General features: G+C 41.3%; 1 pseudogene; it reads right to left on the minus strand.

Moving 5' to 3' along the window:
- LOC115174021 (syndetin-like) overlaps positions 1 to 11,980 on the minus strand; it is a 274,337-nt pseudogene extending 262,357 nt beyond the window's left edge.
- Positions 11,981 to 12,840: the final 860 nt, after the last annotated feature.

Raw genomic sequence — 12,840 nt, forward strand, 5'->3', positions numbered from 1 at the left:
CATCTACCAACTTTCCCAGTGAATGCTTTTGTTCATATGTTTTGTGCGTATGAATTTAATATTGCCAAATGCATCAGTAAAAAATATTGCGCCTATTTAATGTAACCCTTGCTGTAAATAGATATCGCAAAGCAGCATACAACTGACCTAAATGGTTGGAAATGATAAGTTCATTTATGCATCCATAGCCTTAAAACGCATCTCAAGCGCACATCTGAAGGCTGGGGGCATTTTGGACGTCTACTGTGGATCACTAAAATATCCTAATGATTATGATCACACTTCCTCAATTCAAATATTATGGCGACATGATACCAAAGATGGTATGGTTTAGAAACTTGGGAACCAAGCTGGAGTTATCAGTGGGGCCCTATCACCTGGACATGTTGAAATATCTTCACGCCTAGAATAAAAAACCTCCGGGCTTCCGTCATAACTGTGAATTTATTGGGGAAAAATTAAGAATTACAGGGGGCAGTTTGGAAAAAAAACAAATCCCGTCCGAATCGTCCTCTGGAATAACAGACATTCTGGGGTAATAATGACATAACCAACGTTCTATAGTAATACAAGTCCCGTGCGATTAAGGGCTTAGCCTAATTGTCTACGAAAATTGAGAAGAGAGCAAACCCCAACTTAGGTCTATAATCAATAGCCTAACTGTTAAATGTGTCTGGCTTTATAAATCATCCATATATATCTACAGAAATAAGACATCCTGCTGCTGTTGCCTGTTTGAGTGTTTGATTAATAGTCTACTGATTCCATGAGCACCAAGCCTCATGCAACAGCAAAATGTCGGATAAACAATTTCACAGATCTGGCTGTTTTTAATATTTGTATCATTAGAACAGACTGGTATTACTTATTGATTTGGTGTTTACACTGTTCCAAACAGGCAGAAAAATGATAGTGTAAACTAACAGCACCTGTTGGTCACACATAATATACACACAGCTCTGGCTCATATAGCCTCCTTTATCGGGATCTCCTTCTTATTGTTATTATTACGATCATTATAATAATAAGTCATGTTGTTATCATTAGTAGGCTTAGTATAGCAGCCTTGTATAACCACCATCGAGCTGTAGGCCTAAGAGCTCATCCTGTTTAGTCTTGATAACGTAACTTACTTAGGCCTATATTTCAATACTTATATAGGCTACTGTATCAGTCATTCAGTCATTAATTCCTTCATGCCATCACACAGCACAAGATACATTCATGCTTTGAAATACAATCAAGCATTTTAGTTTTAAAATTAAATAACAAAAGGGACCTTTGAATAACTAGCCTGAACAATCAATAAATGAGGAATGCATGCAACTGTTTTTAGTCTACTGTAATAATATACTTGATATATTTTTTGGGTTAGAACCGACTCTCTGGTATACTTATTTATTTAATTGTTCATAAAATTATATTCTTAGCAGCAAAAAAAAATACTGTTAAGAGTAGTAGCCATAATTCATAAATGGCACCATACAGGGCTCTGTTTGGAACCATTTTGGTTCAGCGAAGAAGATCCTCTAGGGTTCTGATTTAAAAAAAAACGTATAAAAAGGGTTCTATATAGAACTTTTAGGTGTGCCATATATGAAGCATGCGATAGAACCCTTTTTGGTTCTATAAGGAAAAAAAATGTCTAAGCGTGTAGTGAACAGTGGGCCTAACTAAACTAACTAACTATCTGACTCTCCTCCAGCTTGTTGTGTCTGGGTCTGTAGTAAACAGTGGGCCTAACTAACTAGCCTAACTAGTCTAACTAGCCTAACTAACTGACTCACCTCCAGCCCGTGCTGCACCATGTCGAAGGAGTCGTCAGAGTAGTAGACCTCCTGGATGCTGTTAATGATCTCCTGCTCTGCCTGGGGGTCGATGGGCTGCTCCCTCATCTCCCTCAACTCCTCCTGAGATATCAGATAGAGGTGGGGTGGGGGAGAGAGGTGGTGAGAAAGGGAGAGGGGGTAGAGAAAGAAAGGGGGAGAGAATGAGAGAGAGAGAAACATACAGGGAGAGAGAGAGAAATAGATGCATCAGTAAGGTCATTAACACTCCAGCGGGAAACATCGGACGGTTGCTGGGACACCCTTGTGGGAAGGAAGGAAGGAAGGAAGGAAGGGGAAGGAAGGAAGGAAGGAAGGAAGGAAGGAAGGAAGGAAGGAAGGAAGGAAGGAAGGAAGGAAGGAAGGAAGGAAGGAAGCAGGAGCTCTGTGAGAGAAGAGAACTCTCTAGAATATATCTGGGAACCAGTGGAGGATCTATTAATTTCTCAGAGCTCATCCATTGGGCTGATTAACCTTCACAACACCTATTGCACCACATCTACACAAGAGATATAGGGTCTGACAGCTAGGCCTGTATCACATCTACACCAGAGATATAGGGTCTGACAACTAGGCCTGTATCACATCTACACCAGAGATATAGGGTCTGACAACTAGGCCTGTATCACATCCACACCAGAGATATAGGGTCTGACAGCTAGGCCTGTATCACATCTACACCAGAGATATAGGGTCTGACAACTAGGACTGTATCACATCCACACCAGAGATATAGGGTCTGACAGCTAGGCCTGTATCACATCTACACCAGAGATATAGGGTCTGACAACTAGGCCTGTATCACATCTACACCAGAGATATAGGGTCTGACAGCTAGGCCTGTATCACATCCACACCAGAGATATAGGGTCTGACAACTAGGCCTATATCACATCCACACCAGAGATATAGGGTCTGACAACTAGGCCTGTATCACATCTACACCAGAGATATAGGGTCTGACAGCTAGGCCTGTATCACATCCACACCAGAGATATAGGGTCTGACAGCTATGCCTGTATCACATCTACACCAGAGATATAGGGTCTGACAACTAGGCCTATATCACATCCACACCAGAGATATAGGGTCTGACAACTAGGCCTATATCACATCCACACCAGAGATATAGGGTCTGACAACTAGGCCTATATCACATCCACACCAGAGATATAGGGTCTGACAACTAGGCCTATATCACATCCACACCAGAGATATAGGGTCTGACAACTAGGCCTATATCACATCCACACCAGAGATATAGGGTCTGACAACTAGGCCTATATCACATCTACACCAGAGATATAGGGTCTGACAACTAGGCCTATATCACATCCACACCAGAGATATAGGGTCTGACAACTAGGCCTGTATCACATCTACACCAGAGATATAGGGTCTGACAACTAGGCCTGTATCACATCCACACCAGAGATATAGGGTCTGACAACTAGGCCTATATCACATCTACACCAGAGATATAGGGTCTGACAACTAGGCCTATATCACATCCACACCAGAGATATAAGGTCTATTTTCTGCCTAGAGAAAATACCCTCAAAACCATATTTTTCAAGTAAAAGAGAGGGAAGAGTACCTACCACCCGTGTGAATGCATGCTGTGCAGCTCTGCCACATTTTAGGCTGGGTAGAGAAAACACAGCAGGAGCCGACAGAGAGTGTGTGGGTGAGCAGAGCGTAGGAGCTCAGCATCCCTAGTGAGGGGGTGGGTGGGAAATTATGGAGGGTAGGAAGGAGGTGTGTGGGTGGGTGGGAAATTATGGCGGGAGGGAGGGATAGAGGTTGAATGAGTCATCGCTCGCTGATAAAGAGAGAGAAAAAAGAACGACAAGAAAAAGACAGACATCCAAATTGACAGGAAATGAGCTGCGTCTTTCAGAAAACTCCAGGTCGATAGAGCCCTTCTCTCAACTCTCTCTTTTCCTCCTTCTCTTTAAAAAGGTATAGAAGACAACTAAATCAACCTAACTGAATGACTCATTAAGAGGCTCCACTCTGCTTCAGAGACACAAACACAACCCAAACCTTCCCCCTGATCCCTGTAGAGTAGAGGCTCTTAGAACACTCACCACCATCATCAAGCTTTGATCACATTTACTTTGATGGGTTAACACCAAACAATGATCCTCCTCCGTCCAAATGAAAAAGTCTCATCATCGTGCAGTTCCTCCTCAATATGGGCAGAAAGGGAAATTAAAAAGCCATTTGCACCGAAAAGTAGGCTGCTTAATGAGCCTTATCAAAGGCTGTTGAAAAGATGAAGTGGTTGTTGAATGCAGAGAGCAAATCAAGCAGCAGACAAAGGGTTTCTGGTGAGTATCAGAAGGAACAATACCACGTGACTAAGTGGGAGAGGAGTGTGTTTGTTTGCGTGTGTGCGTTCGATTATTTCCTCAATCAATTCACATTCTACTCAAGTAATAATTATTAAAACAATGTCATTGTCATGATGAGAGCAATTATGAATATTCATTAATCCCTAGCTTAATTGGTCATCATACTGTATGTCCTCATCTGTTCCTGAGCAATGGGTTAACTAGTGTCATCTAACAGGATATCAAAGAGAATCAGAGGCCATGTTGTGAGCGGTGTTCTGACAACAGAGGCTAAGATGATCACGCTGACCTATCAATCACAAGCAAAACCCACAATAACAACATCAACTTGACTCGTTTGAGCACTTGCAAGGAGGACTATGATAAATAAACTCAATACAACGCTATTAGCATATTGTACACTGACTTTCTATTCGATTGAATGTCAAAAGACCTAGATAAATGGCTTTTTCAACAACAATAATTTATTGATTTCGTAATAATTATTAAGGTTTTCCAGAAGCTTCCCTTGTTTCTTCTAGTCAGTTTGATGTAAATGGTTAAGATGTTCTGTTTCCACAGCCCCAAAGTCAAAATTGGCAATATCATAAAAATTACATTTTTGGTCTTAATTTAAAGGATAGGGTTGGCATAAGGTTAGCATTGTGGTTAAGGTTAGGGTGAAGGTTAGGTTTAAAATCACATTTTAAGAAGATAAAGTGAAGAAATAGGCAGAGGTTTATGACTTTGTGGCTGTGGTAACTACTGAAAACCAAGACGTTGAGCTCTGCAGTACACATGATGTCAGAGGGACACCTAGTGGTGGATAAGAGAACTAGCCGACATGGAACTGGGTGCATTCGAATAATCTCTCCTTTCTCCAAAAGTATGCACTTGTTCACTTCTTCTTATGGATTTGAAAGGTATATGGAAACTACCTCTTGCAGATGCCATCACCAATCCAATGCTTTTAGTGAACGAGTGTTCATTTCAGGAGGAAGGAGAGATTATTTGGATGCTTATACAATGAGCTTGAAATAAGTGAACTGTATTCAATGGCAATGCCCGTCGCTTCATGGTACTGTGGAGCCTAGATTAAATGTCAGTGCATTGTTTAAATGCCCACAAAAGCATCTCTTAAAATGTAGTAGGGAAGAAAAGGTTTTGAGTTAAAAAAGAAGAAGATCAAAGGAATTCTACTATATTGGCTCAGCTGCTTCGTCAGAGAAGTGAGTTGAGTAGGTCATACACATAAAGGCCCCAGAAAAGGCAAGAGGCATAAATGTTTGAGGGCTACAAAGAGAGACACCTGCAAAGATAACACGCATCTGTCAGCAAGAAAGAACTGAGCTCCTTTAAAGGAATATGCCTATATCCCAAACAGCACTCTATTCCCTTTGTAGTGCACTACTTTTAAACAGGGCCCATTTGGGACGCAGCGGCCTACAATAGACTAGATCTGAAGGCCAGCCTCACTGTATGAAGGAGTAGGATGAAGATGCCCCTAAACACTGATCTGAGGTCAGTTTTGAAAAGAACAAGCATATGGAGAAAGACAGAATTTGCAGATAACAATCAGTATTGCCACTTCCGTTCCTAGACATGTGAAATGACTGTAGCTATCTCACTCATTGTCATGGTAAATGTCAAGAGGGCAGAAACAGACTAAAACCCAAAGCCTTGTAAGGTCACACTAATCCTAAAATGACCACCTTTTGACCCGCTGCTCCCAGCAGGTACTGGATAAATTCATCTCGACCCGCCCATCAATCATTCTCCAACTTATCTGGGTGTTCATTGGATGGCAGCATCCGTCAATCAAACTAGCAGCACTCCTCTTCCCTAGAGATAGCCAGATGCTACTACACCAGGATTAATGGTTTGATCCACAGCCAAACCAGTTTGAGCTATGTGAATAGTATGGTGTGAACTCCCTAATGTATGCAAATCCCCCCCACATCTTGGTTTGACCCTCTTCTCCAAGCAGCAATGCCAAGTCATAAATACTCCCTGGAACAGGTGTATGTGGGTGTAAAGGGGTGGATACTAAAATATGAACATGTTTTCCCTCTCTCTTTCATAGCACATTGAAACCCACATGTCGACCAACACACGGCCTCTGCAGAAGTCAGGGCATGTATACTTCTTGCGCGTCGCAGAGCTGTTGTGAAGGAAGTGAGTTTTTGTTTATGCTGGACCTCCCACCCTCACCTACAGTCAACCAATCATGTCAATGCAGCGCTATAAGGAGTCCTCCGCATTGTTACAACATTTGGAAGGTGCACGGCGATGCAGCACAGAGCTCGATTTGGCCTCTGCATGCCTCCGCAATTGCATCACACCATCCGTACGGCACCGCCGACCACATTTTCAGATCAAGTATAAATTGTCTCTAAGCCTTATAGGTGATAAACGGTGTTCAAAGTTCCAGGCAAGAGAGAGGCAAGCCTATCAACCACCTAACATGCTTGGAAGGAGCCTTGACTGTTTCAGAAGCAGGAAGCCTACATTGTACAATATATAGTAAAGTACCAGGATGTAATCGAGTTTGTCCACCAGCAGCTGATCACTATTAGAGAGTCAGGAAAGCTGTTATAGAGCTTTGGCTTAATCATGTTACCTTTTTGCCTGGTTTTCTTTCACCGACTGATTACGCTGCATACAAATGCATGTTCTTATCTTAATGTGACATGTTGAAATCAGTTCCTGTAAGAAGCCGTCTGGCGTCAACAGGATTTTTCACTACTAGTATTGTAGACTAGGCTCTATGTCCACATTCAAAGGTACAAGAAAAATTGAAGATAAAACGTATTTGTTTGTGAAGTAGGCTAGCTTAAGTGTTGTCTGTGACATGTGCGTGTGTGTGTGTCTGTGTTTAGGCTGACTAGACTCCTCATAATGAAAGGATATTTTTCCTAAACAGACAGTCTTTTTGATGGGACAGCATGGATCTCTGGGAAACAGGCAGCAGATGGTTTGAAGCATCTCTTTCAGTGCTACCTTGTTCTACCCTTAAACGAAAGTCAAGGACAAAGATGAAAAGAACACTTTTTTAAGCAGTTGATTTGGTGTAGTTTTCTTTATGTGCAAACAAAAGGATGGTGTAGGATTGTTTTTTAATAATCCATTCCAGCAACAGCATAAAATACAAGTAGGGCCTATGGGCCCTGGACAAATGTAGGGCAAATATAGTGCACTATAAACTGAATAGGTTACCATTTGGGGCAGACACTGCCTATGCGTTCAATGTGACATCATTCACATAGGCTAAACCTTGACAGCCAAAATGGATCTATACCTTTCAGCAGTCGGCAGTCACCGACCCACACAGACAGGAGAAAATGAACTGTGGAAGTTAATAACAGGCTCAGAACAGAGGAAATTAAATGTCTTGTTGAATCAACATCACCCTTTATGGCGGGTAATGGGGTTGGTCCCATTCCAAGTTCTATTCAGCTGGAGCTTACACAGCAAAGTCAAAGGAAAGTGGCTGGTGCGGCTCCTGAAGAGTGACTAACATTATAAACAGGGCATTGTGACATTCTTTGCTTCAAGCAGCGCTCTTGACAAATTGAATTCGAACAAGTGGCTAATGACTGCCCCTCATGGCTAACAGCGACTGATTGCATTTTCTAAGCAATGGCTCACTCTCCCGTCCAAAACGCTGAAATACTACCTCAGCAGGACAGCTAGCCTATACATTATCCTGAGTACTGTCCTTGACATGAGGACTGTTGTCTGGTGAATGACCAACCTCAATCTTTCTGACACTTGGCTTAGTGTGATGTAGGACAATGATGTAACAAGTCTTGAAGGACTAGAGACATATGATAAGGCAGCTCAATGTGAATGTGATGTACGCCTGAAAGACAGTGGTTACATAAAGCATGTGACTCCTAAAGTGTTTCTTACTTTAGCAAATTGCCTTAAGTCTGCAGGAGACCCTGGCTAAATCTAAGACTGAAATGTAATAGCCTTCCTCTTTTATGTGTTCTCAACCTGAGCTGTTCATTCAAAGGATATGTTGTGACACAGATCAACACTCATATTGCATGTCATACAGTCCTCTAGTGCTAGGTTACAGTGACAAATGAAAATGCTAAGAATTACAGGTAACCAACAATGATTTAATGTAGAAATGTACAGGAACGTAAACAGTCTATTGGAAGTAACTGCCATACTGAAGGAGAGCTATCTGTTTTAGGTCAGTAGCTAAAAAACAGAAACTGTTTCAATTGTGGATAGCTGGTATTAACACTATATTATACATAACTGTACAGTTAGGTGGTTATTGGTTAACAGTAATGCCAACAACTGTCTGAATGCAGTGAAATGAAATAGCATCCGAGAGCTCTACCAAATTGAGCTTCATACAAATGGAATTATTATACATCTCTGAAGAGAACTTACATTGCTTGAGATCCTGAAGTTCTCCACAAGGCTGAGGTCTGCCATGCTCTTCTGTGGGCTTGTCAGACCCTGTCAACAAGAACAAGGATGAAGTTGGTAGCTTACAGCAGACAGGTTTAGCTAACTGTATACTGTGTGCAGCAATTAATATACAAAACGCCCCTTGGCTGAAGTCACACTGGTGAGTTAACGACTACAGGTCAACATCACAGATGGTATTTGAGTACTAGGTGTTAGTGAAGTGTATGCCAGAGACTGACACATAGATAGTACTGCATATTATGACTCTGCACATAGCTAGCTAGCTATAGGCAACAAGATACAGATACGTATCTCAACAATGTCTGTAACTGATAGGCCCTGCTATTCATGTAAGCTAGCTAGTAGCAAGCTGACATTACCTTGCTGCAAGGTGAGAACTTCTATGTCCATTGTTTTCCCCTAAACGTTACTTGCTGCTGGCTAATGATAAACTTGTCAGTCACTCAGAGCACGGCTGTACCTTGCTAGCGAGAAATAACATGCTTCCTCCTAAAGGAGCTGTCAATCCAGCAGATTGTAACATCTCTGGAAAAGATACTGTAACCTACCTCGGTGTAAAGATCACCAAAAATCTTAAGGATGTGAGTGATCTTAATTTGAACCCTGCAACTGAATCTGTCAACAACAAAAAATATCATCATGGTTATGGAGGGATTTAAGTCTTCAAGGAAGGGTGCTTTTATCCAAAGCTGAGGGGCTATCTCGTGCATCCTATCTTTTTTCATCTATTGACATTCCCAAATACACTTGCTGTACCTTAGATAGGCTTTTGTACAACTTCATATGGAAAAACAAGCCACATAAGATAAAAAGAGCTGTTATCACCAACAGGGTTTGTGATGGTGGTCTAAATGTCTTAGATTTCACTCTCTTCAATCAGATATCAAAGGTCAACTGGATTAAAAGGTACATAACAAATCCTTATAGTTTCTGGAATATTATACCTCATTTTGTTTTTCAGAAGTTCGGAGGGCTTAATTTTTTACTACAATGTCCATATATTGTGGGTAAACCTGTGAAATTGGCGGCTTTTCACAAGCAGGCTTTAATGTGCTGGGCTTTGCTGTATAAACACAACTTTTCACCTCATAAATGTTTTATATGGAACAATGGGTCGATATATAGAAACAAGATGTTATTTAACCATAAATGGTTCTTGAAAAACATTGTCCTTGTCAGCCAATTAGTTAATATTAGTGGGAATCTATTTACACGGAGAGAATTTATGGAAAGATACAACTGAGGTTTCAAGCAAGGAATATGACACTGTTATTAAAGCTATACCTAGTGGGATAAAAACTTTACTTCAGAATAATGCATATGTTGGAATATCTCCAATTGTAAGCAATATCCAGGTGAATGGCATTGGTCTACTAGATACGAAATTCAACAATCGTTTATTAAGGGATATTTTCTACAGGAAGTCTATTCCCTCTGCGATATTTTGTTGGGCTTCATCGTTTGATGTAAACTGGCGCCGTGCTTGGCTCACTCCACACAAACGTATGGTGACCAATAAAGTAAAGGAGATCTCCTTTAAGATTATCCATAGATTCTATCCGTGTAATAGTTTTATTTCTAAATATATACCAGTGAATGCAGTTTTTGTGAACTAGAAACTGAATCTATTGAACACTTATTCTGTCAGTGTTTATATAGTGAAGTGTTCTGGACTGATGTAAAACTATATCTTGGCCTAAAATTGCATACAACCATTGACATTTCTAATTTTGACATATTATTTTACTATACTGAATCCACAATTGAACGTGAGTATGTCATAAATCTCTTTATTTTATTAGGAAAATGTTTCATACACAAATCAACATTTATGAAGAAAAAGGCCCTTTTCTTATTTTTTTTAATCTGATTTGGAAAACTATTTAGAATCATTAAAACGTATACAAAACAAAATGTTAAAAAATGTGTTCGCTACATGTCTGTATTTGAATTGATATAATGTGGATTTGTGTTTTTTTCTCCTCTTATTTCTTTGTGGAATCCCTCTGGCTGTTATGTTTATGTTTTGCATGTTACTGTTAAATAAAATAAAAATGTTTTAAAAAAAGCAATCTATATCTTAACTGGGATCTTGTTCTGTGGTTTAAATAGACCAAGATCATCGTTACCAAGTATATTGTTATCGGATCAGACGTCAACTGCAGTGCAAGCTAGCTAACGTTACATGGCTAGCATGCTACGGCTGTGTCAGTGCAAGCTAGCTAACGTTACATGGCTAGCATGCTACGGCTGTGTCAGTGCAAGCTAGCTAACGTTACATGGCTAGCATGCTACGGCTGTGTCAGTGCAAGCTAGCTAACGTTACATGGCTAACATGCTACGGCTGTGTCAATGCAAGCTAGCTAACGTTACATGGCTAGCATGCTACGGCTGTGTCAGTGCAAGCTAGCTAACGTTACATGGCTAGCATGCTACGGCTGTGTCAGTGCAAGCTAGCTAACGTTACATGGCTAGCATGCTACGGCTGTGTCAGTGCAAGCTAGCTAACGTTACATGGCTAGCATGCTACGGCTGTGTCAGTGCAAGCTAGCTAACGTTACATGGCTAGCATGCTACGGCTGTGACAGTGCAAGCTAGCTAACGTTACATGGCTAGCATGCTACGGCTGTGTCAATGCAAGCTAGCTAACGTTACATGGCTAGCATGCTACGGCTGTGTCAATGCAAGCTACGGCTGTGTCAGTGCAAGCTAGCTAACGTTACATGTCTAGCATGCTACGGCTGTGTCAGTGCAAGCTAGCTAACGTTACATGGCTAGCATGCTACGGCTGTGTCAATGCAAGCTAGCTAACGTTACATGGCTAGCATGCTACGGCTGTGTCAGTGCAAGCTAGCTAACGTTACATGGCTAGCATGCTACGGCTGTGTCAATGCAAGCTAGCTAACGTTACATGGCTAGCATGCTACGGCTGTGTCAATGCAAGCTAGCTAACGTTACATGGCTAGCATGCTACGGCTGTGTCAGTGCAAGCTAGCTAACGTTACATCGCTAGCATGCTACGGCTGTGTCCGTGCAAGCTAGCTAACGTTACATGGCTAGCATGCTACGGCTGTGTCAGTGCAAGCTAGCTAACGTTACATGGCTAGCATGCTACGGCTGTGTCAATGCAAGCTAGCTAACGTTACATGGCTAGCATGCTACGGCTGTGTCAGTGCAAGGCGTTTGACAGGCTTCGGGGACTTTGCTCACTTACCTGCCGGGCCATAAGTGACTTTATCTTCTGCATCGTAAAATAACGTTTTGTCCAACAGATAACCGGTTCATTTTAGATGATAATGCTTTACTATCAACGATTCAGCTCCTGCTCTCCGCGAGAGAAAGGCCATGTTAGTTATCTATCACGTTATTATTTCTTGCTAGATGTGGGAAGTGTAGTTCAATGGGTGCTACAGAGTGTGACGTTTTTATCTCATGCTGTCAAAAACAGTAATTTGTTTATTTTCTATTTCAGTTTTCTACCAAAAAATGTGTGTGAAGTTGTTTATTAAATGCTAACCCACAGGTTTAGAACAAATATGCATGTAATAAACCCTTTATTGAAGATCAGGCCATTTCCATTTATTAAAGCCACATACTGTACTGTGTCTCCATTCCTGCGGCTACTGCCGTTCCTGTGGCTACTGCCATTCCTGTGGCTTTCCAAAAATTTTAAGCAGAAGGTTAACTATACAATTTGACTCAAGGTGTCTCCTGCAACCTCACCTGAACACAATAGATGACAGTAGTAAGCTACTTACTGTAAGTGATGTGGTCTTTTAGTTAGAGACAATAGTCATAAGGCCATAAATAGGTGTGTGTGTGTGTGTGTGTGTTAGTAGCCTATCACATAATGCAGCATGTTGATCATGTAGCCTATCTTCCTACAACTCATTAATTATATAGGATAGTAATTGAATTTCTACAGGCATGTTTGAAAAATCATGGGGTTAATTGAGGGGTTCTTAGAACACATCATCTCAAGCACCAAACACTACTAGGCCTACCTGGTCCAGTAAAAGCCTGGTTTAAAACAACACAACCTAATCTAGTTCCTGCTCCTGCTTAATGACGCTCCAGTATTTCCCTGTCAAATGAAGGTGAGGAGAGGTGCTGCCTCCAGGCACCAGTGCTGTTTGTCATGCAGTTGTATTGAGTGGATCCTCCCGTAAAACATACAGAGAGACAGATGGACTTCCTAACAGGAGCCGACATCATAAAATACAATC

Source organism: Salmo trutta, chromosome 34, assembly GCF_901001165.1.
Source record: "Salmo trutta chromosome 34, fSalTru1.1, whole genome shotgun sequence".
Taxonomy (NCBI): Eukaryota; Metazoa; Chordata; class Actinopteri; order Salmoniformes; family Salmonidae; genus Salmo; species Salmo trutta.